This window comes from Oncorhynchus nerka, linkage group LG9a (assembly GCF_034236695.1).
Source record: "Oncorhynchus nerka isolate Pitt River linkage group LG9a, Oner_Uvic_2.0, whole genome shotgun sequence".
In the NCBI taxonomy this organism is placed as follows: Eukaryota; Metazoa; Chordata; class Actinopteri; order Salmoniformes; family Salmonidae; genus Oncorhynchus; species Oncorhynchus nerka.
The window spans coordinates 55,793,501-55,816,492 of NC_088404.1; the positions used below are offsets into that span (position 1 = coordinate 55,793,501).

Here is a 22,992-nt window from a genome sequence, read left to right on the forward strand (position 1 = left end):
GTATTGCACGGAACTGCAGGGCACCCCTTGCCTTCTGGCGTTAGGGCTCATTCCACACGCAGAGTTGCAGCCTCTGTGGCTGTCTTTAGAGGTGTGGGAGTGGAGGATATTTGTGCGGCAGAGTCGTGGTCGACGCCTTCCCATTTTATCTGTTATCTCTTGAATGTGTCCTCGAGCTCTCTTGCGCAGTCTGTACTCAGCGCCGCTGAGAGGACAGAGGTGGGGAGTATGGGTTATGTGCTGTCAGGACAGTGTTTTTGTACAGCCCTTCCTTGAGAGATTTACAGAGAAGCTGTTATGGGATTCTAACTTGCTGATGCAGTGTTTTTTGATCCATGGATATTTTTTCACCCACCAGTCTTTGACTGGGTGTGGCGATTTGATTGGGGTTGCCATACCTCCAAAATGATGTCTTTGTCATGCCTCCGTCGGTCATCTGGATAATTTTGTATTGCAAAAATGACTTGAATGGTCCACGGTAATATTTTGTTTGTTATATTTCAAGAACCCCCCCACACTCACACACACACACACACACACACACCCGTAGAAGTGGTGCTGTATGTTATGTGCGTCACTGTTTCCCGTCCGGGTAGTTGTGTAGTTGCAAGTTTCAAGTGCTAGTTTTCAAGTGTGGCCGACAGTCTGCAATTTTATATTTATTGAAATTGAAACAGGATAGGGCCTCCTGAGTGGCGCAGTGGTTTAAAGCATTGCATCGCAATGCTAGCTGTGCCACTAGAGTCTCTGGGTTCGAGTCCAGGCTCTGTCACAGCCGACCGCGACCGGGAGTCCCATGGGGCGGCGCACAATCGGCCCAGCATCATCTGGGCTAGGGGAGGGCTTGGCCTGCAGGGATGTTCTTGTCCAATCACGCACAACCGACTCCTGTGGCGGGCCGGGTGCAGTGCACGCTGACACGGTTGCCAGGTGCACCGTGGTTCCTCCGACACATTTATGTGGCTGGCTTCTGGGTTAAGTGGGCATTGTGTCAAGAAGCAGTGCAGATTGGTTGTGTTTTGGAGGACACATGGCTTTCGACCTTCGCATCTCCCGAGTCCACACGGGAGTTTCAGCGATGAGAGAAGACTAACTACCAATTGGATATCATGAAATTGGGGAGAAAAACGGGTAAAAAATAAAATAAATAAATAATAAAATTGAAACAGGATTACGCAGGTCAATTCAAATGTCACAACACGTTCTAAACCGCTCTAGTGACAAACACATTTTTTAAATTGTTTCCATTTGTCCACATGGCTGCTGGCTGCGCTTTGCCACCACCGAAAATAGTGAAGATTGCCCATTATTTTGTTTTTGTAAGGCCCCCCCCAAAAAGAGGCAGTGTGAGAACCTATTCAAGTAAATAAATACATTTTAAAATGATAAATTATGTATTATTAGCTAGCTGGTTACAGTAGGCCACGTTGTAGACCAACTCAACTGAGCCTCTAGCTATCTAGCTAAGTTTACACACTGTTTTAGCTAAGTGAACTAAACATAATCAGCTAGCTAACTTCCTATTAGCTATCTTGATGATTATTGTAAATTAAAATGCATTTGTAGAGAACCGCCAGGGGGTGAAATTGCAGCTCCAGCTGTCAGTAAAGGGAGAGTGTAGGCTACTGTACTGGATAGGGCAGGTAATTTTGTGGGAGGACATATATGAAAAGATTCTCCACTTCCAGTCCCTAGAGGGGGAAAACTGAGGACAGAGAAAAAAAGTAAGGGATAAACAACGATGTTCTTTATTTTACCTTGGAAATAATGACTGACGCAGCGGAGTTCATTTTTCCAAGGTAATTTACAGAGCGGAGGCGATTATCCTGCTTATAGTTGCCAAAGAGAACAATATTAAAGCACACATTTACAAGTGAAAATTAAAAAATAATTACTGATATTTTTACAAGAGAATTCATACTTTCTCATCTTTTGGTTGCTAGAGAATTAGTTAGATATTTATGGACCTGACCCAGTTGTTTGTTCTTTATGTTCCGTTGCCATGCTCGTTGGCAACGTTCTTATCCATTGCTTGCTAACTAGCCAGCTAGGTACCACTAACACAGTCACAACCTAGTTGTTCGTTCTATATTTTCCGTTACCATGCTCGCTGGTCAGGTTCTTGTCCCTTGCATGCTGCTAGCTAGCCAACTAGCTATGGCTACAAAGTCACTACCTCACATCCAGAATAACAGCTAAGTTTATTCAGTTTAAGCTGTTTATCCCGCTTTTACCACGGGTTGCCAAAGTAAACAATACTAAGCACATATTTACTGGGAGAAATATATACATATTGTGTTGATATTTTCATTTATATAAGCAAATTCATGCTTTCTCATATTTAGGTTGCTAGAGATGCGACCCAGTCGTTCATTTTTGTTCCGTTGCCATGCTCGTTGGCAACGTTCTTATCTCTTGCTTGCTAGCGAGCCAGTTAGGTAGCGCTAACACAGTCACAATCTCTGCAGCCACAATAACAGAAAATTATCTTATCTATTGACATTTATTTTGTATTTTATTTAATCTTTCTTTAACTAGGCAAATCCGTTAAGAAAAAATTCTTATTTACAATGATGGCCTACCCCGACCAAACCTTAACCCAGATGACGCTGGGCCAATTGTGTCCACCCTATGGGACTCCAAATCACAGCCAGTTGGATACAGCCTGGAATCGAACCAGGGTCTGTAGTGATACCTCTAGCACTGAGGTGCACTGCCTTAGACTGCTGCACCACTCAAGAGCCCTAGAATATTTGGATACATCCATAATAATGAGATGATAATGCCTGATTTTGCCTGGCAAAAGTTTGCCTTCTCGTCAAGACACTCATCAACACTGACTGTTAATTACGAGGAGATTAAATTGCATATCAACCACTAGGCTAGAAGCTAGCTAAATAGTTTGTCACTAGCAAACCTGCCAATATGACAACTGAATTCAAAAATATCAGTGGCAGAGGGGATAGGTGCTCCAGATACTCAAATAGTCTGAAGATGGACAGTTTTATTGCTTCTTTAATCAGAACAACAGTTTTCAGCTGTGCTAACATGATTGCAAATGGTTTTGTAATGATCAATTAGCCTTGTAAAATGATTCACTTGGATTAGCTAACACAACGTGCCATTTGGAACCCCGGCGTGATGATTACTGATAATGGGCCTCTGTACGCCTATGTAGATATTCCATAAAAAATCTGCAGTTTCCAGCTACAATAGTCATTTACAACATTAACAATATATACACTGTATTTCTGATCAATTTGATGTTATTTTAATGGACAAAAAAAGTCTAAGTGACCCCAAACTTTTGAACGGTATTGTAGTTCTTAGAGATTATTCTGAACTGAAGACACGTGTAAGTGTAACCACGTAAAGTCTTAGCCTATTGGTGATAGTAATTTACTCTAAGTAGGCTGAAATATATCATGTACACTGTAATTTTTTGAGTTAATTCTTTCATGACCAATAAACAATATTAGTTGAATTGAGTAAATGCATTCCTCAAATTAGAGTAATTATTTGATTATACACTTAGTAGGTCTATTGGTAGTTGTTATATACACTACATATGCCTCAATAAATTAATGCTAGAACATTGGTCGCCAGGATGATCTATTTGTGTCCAGCCTCTTAATAATCGCGTAACGATGATAGTTGGAAACATGTTCATTGTAGTCATAATGAGAGGTGAGATATAAGGCTCACTTCATTGACTAGATTCTTTCAGAGATGCACAGGGCCTTTTGTATTTTTTTCACATAATATTGGAGTCAGATTGACAAATGTAGTTTATTATATTCAACATAACACCTACATAGTTGGATAACTTCCACCAACCTATATGTCTCTGTTCCTTCTCAAATGAACATTTCCTTTTTGTCTAGTTGTAAGATCTTCAATCTGATGTATTTGATTGTCACGCTCTCTCTCTCTCAGTATATCAGCTATGTGAATCAATTTAGCAGCTTATCATATGGCATGCATCCCCAATGCAGCCATAGGCCTGATAGGCATGATGGCATTACTGGCCTTCTGTCATCTGAAGCAGAGAATAGCTAAACTCACACATTGTTTACATGTTGAGATATATTTTCTAAATTGAATATGATACCAGTAGACAATGTATGATTTTTGTACATGGCTTTATAAGTGCTGACATATAAAATGGTTTAGTGCAAATCCAACCCTTGTAAGTTAGGTACAGTATGAAAATAAGATGACAATCAGGCTACAGGAGATAAGCATTACAGGTAGCATTTTATGAGCATTTTATTTAATTAATTTCAGCAATGTTGCTTGGAAAATGATTGCAGTTATTCCCATAGACAGTACATGGTTTCTCTATGTATCACTAATCCTGGATAAGCTAGTGACTGGGCTAACACGGCTAACCTTTAAGGTCAATAATATCCCCTAGAATCTATTGACGCACCGACGCGTCAATCTAAGTAACAATGAATAAATCCCCATCAAAATCCGTCAATTTAAACTAGAGATGTTTTCTTCCATGGGCTGCGTCTCAATCCACCACAACCACATATTGGCGGCCTTCCGCATCTCGGTGGAAGGTGGCCAAGCTACAGCGGTGTTTGTCAGACCATGAGACATCCCGAAGATCGGTCTTCTTGTGAAAACGTCTATAGCGTCTGAATGATGGTGTTCTCCGTTTTGTTCTACGAACCCCACAAGTATCACATGACTCGTCTGAAGGTAACCGTTTAAAAAATGTATGGTAGTATGGAGGTAGTTTTGTAGCTAAATGATCCATGGTATGACCCCCCCCCAAACGTCTTAGGCTCATAAGAAATAATAATATTCATGAACATTTTGTTGGATTTATAATCTTGATAGAAATTTAACTAACTAACTTAGCTAGCTAGTTAGTTATACATAGGTAGTTTACAAGGTTAGCTGACTTTTCTCAAAACGAAATTCATTGTGCCTAGCTACTTCTTGTCCCTGATGCTAGCCTTTATTGCCAAATATCACTTCAGAAACATAAAAATAAAAGATTGTGATATAGCCAGCATTGTAGACCATTTCTCCCCTTTTGCTGCAGCTTTAGCTCATCTTGAAATAACAGAGATGCTGTGAAAACCCATGCGCTGCAAACATTCCAAAATGTTTTGTTACCCGTGCTTGTTTTTTTTGTCCTCACGGACTGTTGCGCCTTGGGCACTAATCTGGTGAGCACCTTCGGAGCTCCGCCCAGGCAAGGAATTCGATTGGCTGGATGTGTTGCTCGGCATCACTGATTTACACTGGGTTCCGGCCACTGAGGTATAATAAGAACTGGAGTGTGCATCTAAGATGTCAGACTGTTTTCAAGGTAATCTACTCACGTTTCTCATACGCTGATTCATGGACAGTCTATCTGGGTTTCATCCGGTTTAAACACCCTAACATCACATGCATACTAGCACTGAGGACGCAATGCGAGCAGCGACAATGTCATCATGCTATCCAAAAACATGTCAGACATTGGATGAATATAAAATGTTAATACTGTATCTTCGGCTGCGCTTGCCCACGCCTCCGCTACAATTATTTGAATAATTTGATGAACGTTTTGTGCACAAAGGTGATGATTTAAGTATCTTATTAGGAATTTTTAAATATGACTTCTCTATGTGGCCATCTATGAAAATGATCTTTCTGGGCCGGGTATCAGTTAAACTACAGTAACAAAACAACTCTGTAGGAGCAGTCGAAACTGTGCTTCTAGGTCGGAACCAAGGTTCAGACACATCTCAACATCAACTGTTCAGAGGAGACTGCGCGAATCAGGCCTTCGTGGTCAAATTGCTGCAAAGAAACCACTACTAAAGGACACCAATAAGAAGAGACTTGCTTGGGCCAAGAAACACAAGCAATGGACATTAGACCAATCCTTTGGTCTGATGAGTCCAAATTTGTGATTTTTAGTTCCAACTGTTGTGTCTTTGTGAGACGCAGAATAGGTGAATGGATGATCTCTGCATGAGTAATTCCCACTGTGAAGCATGGAGGAGGATGTGTGGGGGTGCTTTGCTGGTGACACTGTCTGATTTATTTAGAATTCAAGGCACACTTAACCAGCATGGTACCATAGCATTCTGCAGCAATACGCCATCCCATCTGGTATGCACTTAGTCCCACTATCATTTGATTTTCAACAGGACAATGACCCACCACACCTCCTGTCTGTGTAAGGGCTATTTGACCAATAAGGAGAGTGATGGAGTGCTGCATCAGATGACCTGGCCTCTACAATCACCCAACATCAACCCAATTGAGATGATGCGAGATGAGTTGGACCGTAGATGCCCAGCATATGTGGGAACTCCTTCAATACGGTTGGAAAAGCATTCCAGGTGAAGTTGAGAATGCCAGGAGTGTGCAGAGATCGCCAGGAGTGTGCAAAGCTGTCATCAAGGCAAAGGGTGTCTACTTTGAAGAACCTCAAATATAAAATATATTTGGATTTGTTTAACACTTTTTTTGGTTACTACATGATTCCATATATGTTAGTTCATAGTTTTGATGTCTTCACTATTACTCTACAATGTAGAAAATAATAAAAAATAAAAAACACTTGAATGAGTAGGTGTGTCCAAACTTTTGACTGGTACTGCATAACGATACTTACTGGGAATTGTAACTCCAGTTATATGAGAAAAGTGGAGGCCCATAGGCTTCGAGCCCTGCCCGATCTCAGGAGTCTCGTTGAAAATATTTTGGGGGGAGGGAGATTGAGGGGAAATAGCCTCAATATATTGGGGCACCTGTACTCTCATACCCTCAAGGTGTGTGCATAATTAATTATCTCATGCAATGCTGCTGCAGCAGGGTAAACCAATAGGAGCGAAGCCTCCCTATCTACTCATATGACTGGAGTTACAATTCCTAGTAACTATCGTTCTTCTCTTTGCAATAAAGAAGCTTTTTATTTAATTCCATTTGTCCTCCAAGTATTGCTGAATCGCCTCTCAACCTCAACACTTCCTTCATTACCAACAAGCTCAAACCTTTTGCAATATTACCATTGCATAGATCTTTTCAACTCATGAAGGAACAAACAAATCTTATTACATGCATGAGAGGATATAACAGTGTTATATCAGTGTGGAGATCTACATTATGAGTTTGTTTCTACTGTAACTGATCCTGTATCATAAACGTGTATATTGTATAAGCCTAGTATGGAATCTATCAGTTTTTGATACATTCTGTTACAATCCACATTAGTTATACCATTGTAGTGATCTATAAGAATATTTCATTATGCTTCATATATATATATATATATATATATAGCTTGACATACAGTGCCTTCAGAAAGTATTCATACCCCTTGACTTAATCCACATGTTTTTGTGTTACAGCCTGAATTAAATATTGTTTTCCCTCACCCATCTATGCACAATATCTCATAATGACAAAGTGAAAACATATTTTTAGAAATTTGGCCATATTTAATTGAAAATTAAATACAGAAATATCTCATTTACATAATTATTCACACCCCTGAGTCAATACTTTGTTGAAGCACCTTTGGCAGCGATTACAGCTGAGTCTTTCTTGGATAGGTTTCTAAGAGCTTTCCACACCTGGATTGTGCAACATTTGCCCATAATTCTTGCCTTATTGGTCATTTCTAGACAACCAATTTTCAGGTCTTGCCATAGATTTTCATGTAGATTTAAGTCAAAACTGTAACTCGGGCCACAGGAACATTCATTGTCTTCTTGGCAAGCACTTGCAGTGTAGATTTGGCCTTGTATTTTTAGTTATTATCCTGCTGAAAGGTGAATTAATCTCCTGGTGTCTGGTGGAAAGCACTGAACCAGAGGTCCAAGGCACTGCATCTCAGTGCTAGAGGCGTCACTACAGACCCTGGTTCAATTCCAGGCCGTATCACAACCGGCCGTGATTGGGAGTCCCATAGGGCGGTGTACAATTGGTCCAATGTCGTCCGGGTTATGGTTTGGCCGGGGTTGGCCGTCATTGTAAATAAGAATTTGTTCTTAACTGACTTGCCTAGGTAAAGGTTAAAAAATAAATGGTGTTGGAGGAAACACCTTAAAACTTGTGACCGAACTCAGCATGTATGCGCCCGGGCCTGCCACAAGGAGTCGCTAGAGCACAATGGAACAAGGACATCCCGGCAGGCCAAACCATCCCATAACCCGGACAACACTGGGCCAATTGTGCTCAGCTTCATGGGTCTACTGGTCACAGATGGTGAAAACCCTGAGCGGTTTCCTTCCTCTCCGGCAACTGAGTTCATAAGGATGCCTTTATCTTTGTAGTGACAGGGTGTATTGATACACCACCAAAAGCGTAATTAATATCTTGACCATGATCAAAGCGGTATTCAATGTGTGCTTTTTTTTTACCCATCTACCAATAGGTGCCCTTCTTTTTGAGGCATTGGAAAACCTCCCTGGTCTTTGTGATTAAATCTGTGTTTGAAATGTACTGCTCAAATGAGGGCCCTTACAATTATCTGTATGTATGGGGTACAGAGATGGGGTAGTCATTCAAAAATCATGTTTAACACTATTATTGCACACAGAGTGAGTCCATGCAACTTATTAAACAGATGTTTACTCTTGAACGTATTTAGGCTTGCATAACAAAGGGCTTGAAGTCTTATTGACTCAAGACATTTCAGCTTTTCATTTTGTATTAATTTGTATTATGGGGTATTGTGCATAGGCCAGCTTGAAAAAAACCTAAATGTAATCTATTTTACATCCAGGCTGTAACACAACAATATGTAGAAAAAGTAAAGGGGTGTGAATACTTTCGGAAGGCACTGTATCATAAACAACTATTCTCAAATTATAATAAAAACATGGCGCACTTGTAAAGGGCGCTTGCCCACGCCTCATATTCACAGCAGCCGTCACCAGAAATCATATGCAGCGGTTCTTCATGCATTTTTGATACTTGGCATAACCGTTTTATTATGTCGAACGCCCATTCAACACTGAAAATGAATGCAGATTGACTAGCTATGAAAAAGAGACGAAAGTAATTGGTGCTTTTTCATCAATCGACAATAAGGACAAAATAGGGTAAATGCGCAGGATTGGGACCGTGGCAAGTCAAAACAGCAACAAATTGCTCCGCGTATTTCTATGAACCGAGTGCTACTTCTCTCCAGATGAGTTTCACTGAGTTTACATCCGGGTTTTTTCCCTAGGCAATGGAAGGCGTAGTACCCATGTTCCTTAGGCAAAGTGAAATAAATTCGCAGCACCGTGACAAAAAAATAGTTCGCTTTTCAAACACATTTTCGTTTCACCTTGTGACGAAAATCGACTCAAAATTAATAACTTCAACGATATACTATTAATGAATCAATCGATTTGGGGTACAACGGCTACAATTGTCACATTTAAAAATAGTTTTCCTACCCCCTTCTTCTCCCTTCTCTTGAGCGCATTGATAACGGTTGTGCTCAGGCTGTGGTGAATGAGATTGAAGAAGAGTTCTTGTTTTGTATCTCAGTTTCTCTCTTTTTGGACAAATTTTATTTAAACAAATAAAAATATTCTACGGAGATCTCAGACTCTAATCAATGGAGGGTATTTTAATATTTACATCATAATTGTATCGGATATTCGGTAGAGAGGTATTGGGCTGTTTTGTAAATATTTATTTAATAAATTTCTGAGGAGAGAAGGACTGCTGCTGAGTAGAGTGGAGGGTAAGTGCACGTTGGGATCTTTTATTATCATTTGAAGTTTCATTTTCATTGTTTAGAAACTTTCATTGTTTTCACATGCATTTGATCCCTATATCCGTAAATCGTCGTGTGTTATTATAGGCAAGATGGCTTGAAGGATACTGTTTTTTGTTCATAGCTATTTCTTATGATAGGAGTTGGATGATACTCTAGCTAGCGAAGTGCCCTGCTATTGGAGGGCAGCGGACATGGCTAGCTAGAAAGGGGTTGATTCTAACTTGTAACCACCAGCGCGTGCCTATTTGTGATAATTTAGTCCAATTTTATATTTGAAGCTATCCCCAAAATATTTTAATTAATTTTATGCTACCGGTGTTTTTATTTTATTTTATAATTACTTAGCTACCTAGATTGACAGCTAGCTTGTTTTCTAACGTACATTTAGGGTTGACAGTTTTATGTAGCGAGCTAGCTAGCTTGCTCTTGTAGTGATTGGCTGCTGTGAAAGCTCGACCTGTACTAGCCGGTTATTTTAGCTTGCGAAGAGGCTAGCTAACGTTAGCTAGTTGATGTGGATGTCTATGTATACCTTTTTTTAGTTGGTGATAGCTTATTTCTGAAACGAGTTTTAAATCGTGAAAGTTAACTAATAAAGTCTGACTCCATCCCATTGGCTATCAACGTGATGTTGTTCTCTCTAGTTTGCACCAACTAGCTATGTATAACAAGCCATTTCTAGCTAACGTTACCTGGCTAACGAAGTCGAATTAAACGTGCGCAAGATGGCTAGCTATTTGTACTCTTATAAATGAAAGTTATAAAACACTTGTTTTGTTGACGCTGAAATACTGTTAGTATAAAATATTATATAATAACATGTTAGCTCAGTATGAAAACATTACAATTCGAAACCCATAATTTCAAATGTCTTAGGTACATTTCTATTTTGATACACATCTTACCTAGGCCTAGCGCTCAATGGTATGTGATGATGGTGCCTGAAGTTTACCTAACTGGCTAGCTAGCTAGCTACCTACCTACCTAACTTATTCAGATCCAAAGAGACTGCGCCTTGAAAGCAGTCTAACTACATAGTGGTATTAAAACAAGCCAATAAGAGAAGTCGCTGTTATCTATTTCAGACAGAAAAAGACAATGCAACTGGTAGCATGGCATTGTGCAAAGCCGGGCCAAATAGTGCTATAGAGGAGTTTGGGCCCTTATGTTATGAAAACGAATCAACATGCTCACGGAGTAATTTTATAGACTGCACGCCATATTAATCATTATGAAAAATGTAGCTTACTGTTTGCCCCCCAAAATGCTTTAAAATGGCCAAAGTGAGGGCCATTTAGGATGTTTGTGTAAGGTCATGTGTCTATGCAGTACAGTTTATTTACAAGGTAACCTTATTTAACTAGGAAAAGTACGATGAGGTCCTCATCAAGGCATCATAAAGGTTCCAAATCCTTACGCTTCACAGAACTGAACAAAAGTGGATTGTCCCTTTTGTGTGGGTGTATGTAGGCCTAGGCCTGTGAGTGTGCATGTGTATTTAGATCAATCCCCAATGCTGGCTTTAAAAATAACCCCAAACCATAAAACAATACTGTGAGGTTGTAATCTTCTATCTCTAGCATAAATGAAGTGAAATCGTGTTGAATGGAAGAGAGCGAGGTTGCTCTGTTGGCACTGACAGGGTAGGAGATGAGGTGGCTGTCGTTCTGTGCGTCTCAGCTCGGCAGGTTAATTACTAGACTGAACCGCATGCCGTTACTCTGATAAAGGCTACCTGCTTAAATGGTCTTGTAATCTATTATTTTCTGAACATTAGATGACGTAGAGATTACTTAGATCGTGTGAAAGTGAAATTTGATAGCTTATAATTGGGGGTATAATTTCTAAGTAATGGGTTTTTTAGACTGTTCTACTGCTGGTCTGTAGGACGGCTCCATACTGTAGAATGGCCACTGGAATTGTTATGAAGTGACTCAAGCTTTAAATTACACTTACTTACTCAGCTTTTCTAGCTTCATAAAATCAACCTCTATAAAGAAAATACTTTCATGGAAAGTAACTGTAGCCCACCTAATGAACTATGTGAGATTTCCTGATTACGTTTCACACTAGTAGGTTTCAAACCAATCTTTGTCATTAGGAAGCATGGGTACTGGATTGTACAGGTGGTATAGATCAGAAGTAGGGAAACCGAAAGGAGCCAAGGGCTAGTATTGCGACCCACTGCTACCGATGGACTGTTATACGTGATATTATTCTCTGTTATGACCACAACCATACATGAGAATTTATTTTTGGTTAACCCACATTTGGTTGTGAATTGTCCTGCAGGTTGTCCACTCATGTTTAACATGACAGACTTCAGTATGGCATCGCTGTATTACTGTCACCTTACAAGTGACTTTGGCTCGGTTGCTTTGTTGGATTTCCAACATTGGGATAACTTAAACATGCTGAAAGTCCCATTTGTGGTGGTGGGGAATCTCATGTACGCCTAATGGGCTCTGCTTGTCCTGTCTTGCAGGGAGTCGGAGAGATTGGAGACCAGTCACACTGCCAGGTGGTGAGTACTGCAACAGCTCCCGTTGTAATTGTTCTCTTGGCCCGGAAATCAATCGGACTGGACGGCTGTAACAAGGCCTCGGACAGACTCGCTGGTTTCCTGGTTCTCACTGTCTATTAATTGTTGAGCCACGGAACCAGCCAAATTGATGCTTTTGTGAACTTGGCTTTTAGTCATTGCTCTGCGAATGTCATTTCCGAGTTGTTTTATTTACTCTCGTGCATGCGGAGAACAAAAATCCCAATTCAGAAGACAACGGATTTGTCTTTTTATTTTTACATTGCACGCAGATCCATAAACCAAGGCGGTCGTGCAGGATTTAAAGTGCTGTCTCTTTGGCATAGTAATACTCTGGGCCTTTGAATCAATGAGCTTTACACAGATGCATATCATAATTACAGTCCCTTTAGATCTGTCAGGCGGGCAGTTGGCGTAAACACAAGTTCCCTTTCAGTCGGTACTCTCTTGTCAGGTTTTCGGTTAGGAACATGTGGTTCCGGACAACGTGACTGGCAAGATTTTGATTTACAGGACATTTGAGAAATTGACCGGACATCCAAATGCATTGGGTGTGTAACGCATACGTTTGGCCACCCACGGTGCTCAAAATCACATTTCTATTATTGTAATTCACCATAACAGAATAGAAATTAGCCTGTAAAGTTGTAATAAACTATAATGATGTTCTTATACCAACGCAACAGGGTTCATGAAAAGCAAAACATTTCCCGTTGGATTTTCATCTCTGCTGTATATCACAAATGAATATATATATATATATATAATTTTTAATGTAGCCCAGAAGAACAAGTCGCATAAACAGAAAAAACTTCAAAATATATTTCTATAATATAATTTGCGAATGACCTGTCCTATAGGACATTTTAATTAATACATAACAAAACAGCTGTTTTCAAATACAATTTATGCCTCATTTCATTGAACTTAGGCATGAACATTTTAATTTGGTCTAATAAATAATAAAACATGTCTGTCTAGGAACTCCAGGGCCGGCCCGCCCCACACCCCATTTCTGCTGTGATTCAGTACCACAGCAGTGGAAAAAGGCCACTCTAGGCACCCACAAAATTAAGAAATTATTAAATTGATGTAGGACAATAAAATTCAATATGTAAGTAAATAAACCAAATTCGTTAAGTATTCTTCATTGAGTAAGCATATTTTACAATGCTCCTGTGAAACGAGGCCCGCGCCTTGCATTTATGAAAGCACTTGTTTCCAAAGATCTAATTTTATCTCACTCTTTTAAGTTCTACTGGATGATGTTAATAAATGTTATGTTTATGGTACACTGAACCAAAACCTTTACAAAACATGTAAAGTGTTGGTACCATGTTTCATCAAATCAAAGCAAAGTTTATTTGTCACGTGCGCTGAATACATTTACATTTACATTTAAGTCATTTAGCAGACGCTCTTATCCAGAGCGACTTACAAATTGGTGCATTCACCTTATGACATCCAGTGGAGCAGCCACTTTACAATAGTGCATCTAAATCTTTTAAGGGGGGGGGGGGGGTGGTGAGAAAGATTACTTTATCCAGGTGTAGTAGACCTGAACGTGAAATGCTTACTTACAGGCTCTAACCAATAGTGCAAAAGAGGTATTAGGTGAACTATAGGTAAGTAAATAAATAAAACAACAGTAAAAAGACAGGCTATATACAGTAGCGAGGCTACATACAGACACCGGTTAGTCAGGCTGATTGAGGTAGTATATGTACAAGAGGTCGACCGATTGATCGGTTTGGCTGATTTAATTAGGGCCAATTTCAAGTTTTCATAACAATCGGAAATTGGTATTTTTGGACACCGATCTGGCAAATATTTAAAAATGTTAAAAAATATATATAATTTTTTACACCTTACACATTTAACTAGGCAAATCAGTTAAGAACACGTTATTATTTTCAATGACTGCCTAGGAACGGTGGGTTAACTTCTTTGATGCACCCATTCCGTTAGCGGGATCATTTTTGTCAACATCCTCTGAGTTGCAGAGCGCCAAATTCAAATTAAATTACTAAAAATATTTAATTTCATGAAATCACAAGTGCAATATAGCAAAACACAGTTTAGCTTGTTGTTAATCCACCTGGTGTATCAGATTTCAAAAAAGCTTTTCGGCGAAAGCGTACCAAGCGTTTATGTAAGGACATCTCTCTCAGCTGACAAAACATTACAAACAGCTAGCAGCAAAGTAGATTGGTCACAAAAGTCAGAAAAGCAAATAAAATGAATCGCTTACCTTTTATGATCTTCAGATGTTTGCACTCACGAGACTCCCAGTTACACAATAACACGCCAACCAAATGGAGGTATGTTCAGAAATCCACAGGCTCGAGCGGTCACGACATCGCAGACCAAGTAGTATCCGTAAAGTTCGTAGAAACATGTAAAACGTTTTTTTATAAACAATCCTCAGGTTGTTTTTCAATATATAATCGATAATATTTCAACCGGACCTTGGCTTTTTCAATAGGAGTGAGAGAGAAAATGTCTGCTCCACTCTGTTGGCGCATGCAAAACGCTGCTGGGCACCCAGCCATCCACTGATGCGATGTGAACTTTCTCGCTAATTTTTCAGAATAAAAGCCTGAAACTATGTCTAAAACTGTTCAGACCACGTGGAAGCCATAGGAAAAGGAATCTGGTTGATATCCCTTTAAATGGAGGGAAGGCATGCAATGGAATAGGGAGCTTTCAAAATAGAAGGCACTTCCTTTTTGGATTTTCCTAATGTTTTCGCCTGCAATATCAGTTCTGTTATGTTCACAGACAATAATTTTGACAGTTTTGGAAACTTTTGTGTTTTCTATCCTAATCTGATATGCATATTCTAGCTTCTGGGCCTGAGAAATAGGCAGTTTAATTTGGGTACGTTTTTCATCCAAACATCAAAATACTGCCCCCTACACTCAACAGGTTAACTGCCTTGTTCAGGGGCAGAAAGACAGATTTTTACCTTGTCAGCTCGGGGATTCAATCTTGCAACCTTACAGTTAACTAGTCCAACGCTCTAACCACCTGCCTCACGAGGAGCCTGCCTGTTACGCGAATGCAGTAAGAAGCCAAGGTAAGTTGCTAGCTAGCATTAAACTTATCTTACAAAAAGCAATCAATCAGTCATATTCACTAGTTAACTACACATGGTTGATGATATTACTAGTTTATCTAGCGTGTCCTGCGTTGCATATAATCGATGCGGTGCGTATTCGTGAAAAAGGACTGTCGTTGCTCCAATGTGTACCTAACCATAAACATCCATGCCTTTCTTAAAATCAATACACAGAATTATATATTTTTTAACCTGCATATTTAGCTAAAAGAAATCCAGGTTAGCAGGCAATATTAACCATGGGAAATTGTCACTTCTCTTGCGTTCATTGCACGCAGAGTCTGTGTATATGCAACAGTTTGGGCCGCCCAATTTGCCAGACTTTTACGTAATTATGGCATAACATTGAAGGTTGTGCAATGTAACAGGAATATTTAGACTTAATGATGCCACCCATTAGATAAAATACGTAACGGTTCCGTATTTCACTGAAAGAATAAACGTTTTGTTTTCGATATGATAGTTTCCGGATTCAACCATCTTAATGACCAAAGGCCCGTATTTATGTCTGGTATTATGTTATAATTAAGTCTGGTATTATGTTATAATTAAGTCTGGTATTATGTTATAATTAAGTCTGGTATTATGTTATAATTAAGTCTATGATTTGATAGAGCAGTCTGACTGAGCGGTGCTTAGGCACCAGCAGGCTCGTAAGCATTCATTCAAACAGCACTTTCGTGCATTTTGCCAGCAGCTTGTCTCTGTGCTTCAAGCATTGCGCTATTTATGACTTAAAGCCTATCAACTCCCGAGATTAGGCTGGTGTAACCGATGTGAAATGGCTAGCTAGATAGCGGGGTGCGCGCTAATAGCGTTTCAAACGTCACTCGCTCGGAGACTTGGAGTGGTTGTTCCCCCTGCTCTGCATGGGTAACGCTGCTTCGAGGGTGGCTGTTGTTGATATTTTCCTGGTTCGAGCCCAGGTAGGATCGAGGAGAGGGACGGAAGCTATACTGGCAATACTAAAGGGCCTATAAGAACATCCAATAGTCAAAGGTTAATGAAATACAAATGGTATAGACAGAAATAGTCCTATAATAACTACAACCTAAAACTTCATACCTGTGAATATTGAAGACTCATGTTAAAAGGAACCACCAGCTTTCATATGTTCTCATGTTCTGAGCAAGGAACTTAAACGTTAGCTTTCTTACAACATTAAGAGCATCCTAATTTGAACATGTTTCATTATTTATTTGAGGCTAAATAGATTTTATTGATGTTTTATATTAAGTTAAAATAAGTGTTATTTCAGTATTGTTGTAATTGTCATTATTACAAATAAAAAATAAAATAAAAAATCGGCCGATTAATCGGCTTTTTTGGTCCTCCAATAATCGGCATCGGCTTTGAAAAATCATAATCGGTCGACCTCTAATTACCAACCTTTCAAAGCACTTCATGGTTATGGACGTGAGTGCTACCGGTCTGTAGTCTTTTAGGCAGGTTGCCTTTGTGTTCTTGTGCACAGGGACTGTGGTGGTCTGTTTGAAACATGTTGGTATTACAGACTCAATCAGGGACATGTTGAAAATGTCAGTGAAGACACCTGCCAGTTGGTCAGCACATGCCCGGAGCACACGTCCTGGTAATCCGTCTGGCCCCGCAGCCTTGTGTATGTTGACCTGTTTAACCTATCTGGGATATGTGGGACGCTAGCGTCCCTCTTGGCCAAAAGCCAGAGAAAATGCAGAGCCCCAAATTAAAATAAATTACTATAAAAATCAAACTTTCATGAAATCACACATGTAAGATACCAACTTAAAGCGACACATGTTGTGAATCCAGCCAACATGTCAGATTCCAAAAAGGCTTTTTGGCAAAAGCAAACGATGCTATTATCTGAGGATAGTAAACAAAGCGAGAGAACATATTTCAACCCTGCAGGCAAAACACAAAATGCAGAAACAAAAATATAAATCATGCCTTTGACGAGCTTCTTCTGTTGGCACTCCAACATGTCCCATGAACATGACAAATGGTCCTTTTGTTCAATTAATTCTGTCCATATATATCCAAAATATCAATTTATTTGGTGTGTTTGATCCAGAAAAACACTGGTTCCAACTTGCGCAACATGACTACAAAATATCTCAAAAGTTACCTGTAACTTTGCCAAAACATTTCAAACTACTTTTTTTATACAACTTTAGGTATTTTTTAAATTGTTCAATACAGGAAGAAAACAAACTGATGCTACTTCTTCATTACACAAAGGAAAAAAACCAATTTCTGACATCCATTGGAAGCGATAGGAACTGCAAGAAGGTCCCTTAGAAATCTGGATTCCCAATGAAAACCCATTGAGAAGAGTGACTTAAAAAAATAATAATTCTGAAAGGTTTTTCCTCTGGGTTTCGCCTGCTACATAAGTCCTGTTATACTCACAGACATGATTCAAACAGTTTTAGAAACTTCAGTGTTTTCTATCCACATCTACTAATAATATGCATGTCTTATCTTCTGGGGATGAGTAGCAGGCAGTTGAATTTGGGCTTGCATTTCATCCGTACGGGAAAATACTGCCCCCTGTCACCAAGAAGTTAAAGGTCTTACTCACATCGGCCACGGAGAGCATGATCACAGTCGTCTGGAACAGCTGATGCTCTCATGCATGCCTCAGTGTTACTTGCCTCGAAGCGAGCATAGAAGTGATTTAGCTCATCTGGTAGGCTCGTGTCACTGGGCAGCTCGCGGCTGTGCTTCCCTTTGTCGTCTGTAATAGTTTGCAAGCCCTGCCGCATAAGACGAGCGTCGGAGCCGGTGTAGTATGATTGAATCTTAGCCCTGCATTGACTCTTTGCCTGTTTGATGGTTCGTCGCAGGGCATAGCAGGATTTCTTGTAAGCTTGAAAGCTTCAGCTCTACCCTTTAGCTCAGTGTGGATGTTGCCTGTAACCCATGGCTTCTGGTTGGGGTATGTATGTACAGTCACTGGGAGGAATGTCCTCGATGCACTTATTGATAAAGCCAGTGACTGATGTGGTGTACTTCTTAATGCCATTGGAAGAATCCCGGAACATGTTCCAGTCTGTGATAGCAAAACAGTCCTGTAGTTTTTAGCATCTGCTTCTTCTGACCACTTTTTTATAGACCGAGTCACTGGTGCTTCCTGCTTTAATTTTTGCTTGTAAGCAGGAATCAGGAGGATAGAGTTGTGGTCGGATTTACCAAATGGAGGGCGAGCGAGAGCTTTGTACCCGTCTCTGTGTGTGGAGCAAAGGTGATGTAGAAATGTTTTCCCCTCTGGTTGCACATTTAACATGTTGATAGACATAAATAAACAGCCACGAGAAGTATAGCTGAAAACTCTCTAGGCAAGTAGTGTGGCCTGCAATTTATCACAATATACTCTACTTCTAACGGCAGCTTTCCCACTCGCCTTCTCCGGGTCCTGACCAGGCACCGACTCTTTGTCATCTGTGTCGCTTCCTCTTGCAAATAACGGGGATGTCAACCCTGTGGGGTGTTCGGAGAATGTCTTGTGCGTCCTCCTTGTTGTAGAAAAAATCTTTGTCTAATCCGAGGTGAGTGATCCCTGTCCTGATATCCAGAAGCTCTTTTTTGGCGTAAGATACGGTTGCAGAAACATTATGTACAATAAGTTACAAATAACGCGGGAAAAAACACATAATAGCACAATTGGTTGGGCGCCCGTAATACTGCTGCCATTTCTTCCGGCGCCATTTTTATGAGCTGATATACAAGATCCCCAAAGATGATTTCTCTCAAATGTTTTGCACAAATTTGTTTACATCCTTGTTAGTGAGCATTTCTCCTTTGCCAAGATAATCCATCCACCTGGCAGGTGTGGCATATCAAGAAGCGGATTAAATGGCACGATAATTACACAGGTGCACCTTGTGCTGGGGGCAATAAAGGCCACTCTAAAATGTGCAGTTTTGTCACACAACACAATGCCACATATGTATCAAGTTTTGAGGGAGCGTGCAATTGGCATGCTGACTGCAAGAATGTCCACCAGAGCTGTTGCCAAAAAATTGAATGTTAATTTCTTTACCATAGGCTGCCTCCTTTTATAGAATTTGGCAGTACTTCCAACTGCCCTCACAAGCGCAGACCACGTGTAACCACTCCAGCCCAGGACCTCCACATCCGGCTTCTTCACCCATGAGTTTGTATGAGACCAGCCACCCGGACGGCTGATGAAACTGTGGGTTTGCACAAACAAAGAACTTCTGCACAAACTGTCAGAAACCATCTCGGGGAAGTTAATTTGCGTGTTTGTCGTCCTTACTAGAATCTTGACCTGACCATGCTATTATCCCACAGCTCACCCCAAAATGCTTTTTATTCCTGGTAATTACATTCAATAACAAATCACCCCCTGTCTGTTACCACAGAATGGGTCTGTTTTTAAGAGCTGTCTGCCCCTTTCCTAGCTAGGTTACAAGGCGCTTTGTTGCCTGAACCTATGACTGGTCGGTAGGGTAACCTCGATGATGAAGTCTATTTTTGTGCAGTCCAGCCCTGTGTTCCAGATAGTTACCAGAACACATCTTATCACCTAAATTGAGTGAGGTTTGTTGTGACAACAGTACCCACAAGTGGCACTGCCAATCGGGCTACGTCACTGATCGCCAGAGCCCTGAGTACCCAGAGTAGGCCGGGCTTTAGGAAAACCTTGGTTCATGAACAGTTTCAGCTCAAAGTTCCACAGTGTTCATGGGTGTCAAGTGTTGTCTCCTGTGTTAGTTGTTCAATTAAGTTTCCCTTCTCCACATCCAGACACACGCCCTTCTGCTGCGTTATCACGTCAACTGTTCCCGAGGCCTAAGCGCCTGTTTTGAGGGAGGAACTTTCCTCCCTTCTCCAGGAGCAGGCAATCCAAGTGGTTCCTATGTCGGAGATCCAGGACGGCTGGTATTTCCTCGTTCCGAAAAGGGACGGGACTTTGCGTCCCATTCTAGACCTAGAGTACCTGTCAAAAGTATCGACACACCTACGCATTCAAGGGTTTTATTTTTTATTTTTTGTATTTTCTACATTGTAAAACTAATAGTGAAGACATCAAAACTATGAAATAACACAAATAGAATCATGTAGTAACCAAAAAAGTGTTAAACAAATCTAAATATATTTGCCTTGACAGCTTTGCACACTCTTGGCATTCTCTCATCTAGCTTCACCTGGAATGCTTTTCCAAACGGTCTTGAAGGAGTTCCCACATATGCTTTTCCTTCACTGTTTGGTCCAATTCATCCCAAACCATCTCAATTGGCTTGAGGTCAGTTGATTGTGGAGGCCAGGTCATCTGGTGCAGCACTCCATCACTCTCCTTCTTGGTCAAATAGCCCTTACAGAGCCTGGAGCTGTGTTGGGTCATTGTCCCGTTGAAAAACAAATGATAGTCCCACTAAGCCCAAACCAGATTGGATGGTGTATTGTTACAGAATGCTTTGGTAGCCTTGCTGGTTAAGTATTCTAAATAAATCACAGACAGTGTCACCAGCAAAGCACCATCGCACCACCTCTTCCACGGTAGGAACCACACATGCAGCGATCATCCGTTCACCTACTCTGCGTCTCAAAGACACGGCGGTTGGAACCAAAACTCTCAAATTTGGACTCATCCGACCAAAGGACAGATTTCCACCGGTCTAATGTCCATTGCTCATGTTTCTTGGCCTAAGCAAGTCTCTTCTTATTGGTGTCCTTAAGTAGAGGTTTCTTTGCAGCAATTCGACAATGAAGGCCTGATTCACACAGTTTCCTCTGAACAGTTGATGTTGAGATGGGTCTGTCACTTGAATTCTGTGAAGCATTTATTTGGCCTGCAATTTCTGAGGCTGGTAACTAATCAACTTATTCTCTGTAGCAGAGGTAACTCTGGGTCTTCCTTTCCTGTGGCGGTCCTCATGAGAGCCATTTTCACCATAGCGCTTGATGTTTTTTTTTACGACTGCACTTGAAGAATCATTCAAAGTTCTTGAAATTTTCCACATTGACTGACTATGTATTAATAATGGACTGTATTTTCTCTTTGCTTATTTGAGCTGTTCTTGTCATAATATGGACTTGGTCTTTGACAAAATAGGGCTATCTTCTGTATACCATCCCTATCTTGTCACAACACAACTGATTGGCTCAAACGCATTAAGAAGGAAAGTAATTTGTGGAATTTGTCTTTAACAAGGCTCACCTGTTAATTTAACTTCTTATGGGCAGGTGGGACGGTAGCCTCCCACCTGGCCAACATCCGGTGACATTGCAGACCGTGAAATTCAAAAATACTAAATTCAAATATTTAACATTCTTGAAAATATGTTATACATCAAAATAAAGCTTAACTTCTTGTTAATCCAGCTGCTGTGTCAGATTTCAAAAAGGCTTTTCGGCGAAAGCACACCACCGTGCGATTATCTGAGGACCGCGCCCCGCATACAAACAAATGATTTTCATGTTTCAACCAGGCAGGTGACATAAAAGTCAGAATCAGCGATATAAATAATGCCTTACCTTTGAAGATCTTCTTCTGTTGGCACTCCAAAATGTCCCAGAAACATCACAAATGGTCCTTTTGTTCGATAATGTCCTTTATGTCCCAAAAATGTCCATTTTTATTTGGCGCTTTTGATTCAGAAATACACCGGGTTCAACTCACCCAACATGCCTGCAAAGTATCTAATAAGTTACCTGTAAACTTGGTCCAAACATTTCAAACAATGCTCCTAATTCAACCTCGGGTACCCTAAAATGTAAATAATCGATCAAATTTAAGACCGAATAAACGGTTTCTAATACCGATTAAAAACAACGTGGAGCGCGCTCCTGTTCACGCGCATCAAAACAGTAGAGTCCACCTGGCGTGACACTTACACTTACTACTTCTTTATTTCTCAAAAGAAAAATACAGAACAATTTCTAAAGACTGTTGACATCTTGTGGAAGCCATGGGAACTGCAACCAGGTTCCTAATAATAAGAGTATCCCATAGAAAACCATTACAGGTCTCTCCTTTTTAAGTGGGAGAACTTGCACAATTGGTGGCTGACTAAATACTTTTTTGCCCCACTGTATATTGGTCATGAAGATTATTATTAATTTAGAATTATATAAAAGCCTGTTGGATATTCTCACAGATATATATTATTAACTCTGTTTTTAGCAGGACAATATATATTGGTCATGGCTCAAGTTTTACAACTTGTAAATGTTTGTTCCATAATGCAATTAGCGGGAAAACACTTGTCAAAAGGGAATTGCAGTTTCATGTGACAGAGACAAATATCCGTTAGAACGAAAGGAGATCTAAATAGGCTACTTTTACTCAAGGTCAGACATGCCTCATATGTATTACAACGTTCAGGTTTCGAACAATTTAAGTATATTTTCAAAATGCATACTGCCTCCAGCTCATGGCAAAGTGTTGTGTGATGAGCTGATGAAGCCTGCCTTCTGTTGCTGTTTGATGTCGCATTAAAAACAACTGGAAACCCAAATCTCCGACTTCAGTGTGTTCAAGACCACTGGGGGAAAATCTTTTTGAACGGTCATCCATCTCTGGAACTTGAGCCTCTTTCTAGAGCTCTGACTTTCTGACCTGAAGATCACTGACGTCATGATTTGACC

At 40.4% G+C, this 22,992-nt stretch overlaps 1 protein-coding gene across 5 annotated transcripts in view; it reads left to right on the top strand.

The window, feature by feature from the left end:
* Window positions 1-9,453: 9,453 nt before the first annotated feature.
* The window catches only part of phf21ab (PHD finger protein 21Ab), a 79,090-nt gene continuing 65,551 nt past the window's right edge, over window positions 9,454-22,992 (top strand). For all 5 annotated transcript variants that reach the window (XM_029668661.1, XM_029668665.1, XM_029668664.1 and 2 more), the window contains exons 1-2: window positions 9,454-9,697; window positions 12,219-12,257. The gene's annotated coding sequence lies outside the window, so the exon portion shown is untranslated. The remainder of the gene's footprint in view (window positions 9,698-12,218; window positions 12,258-22,992) is intronic.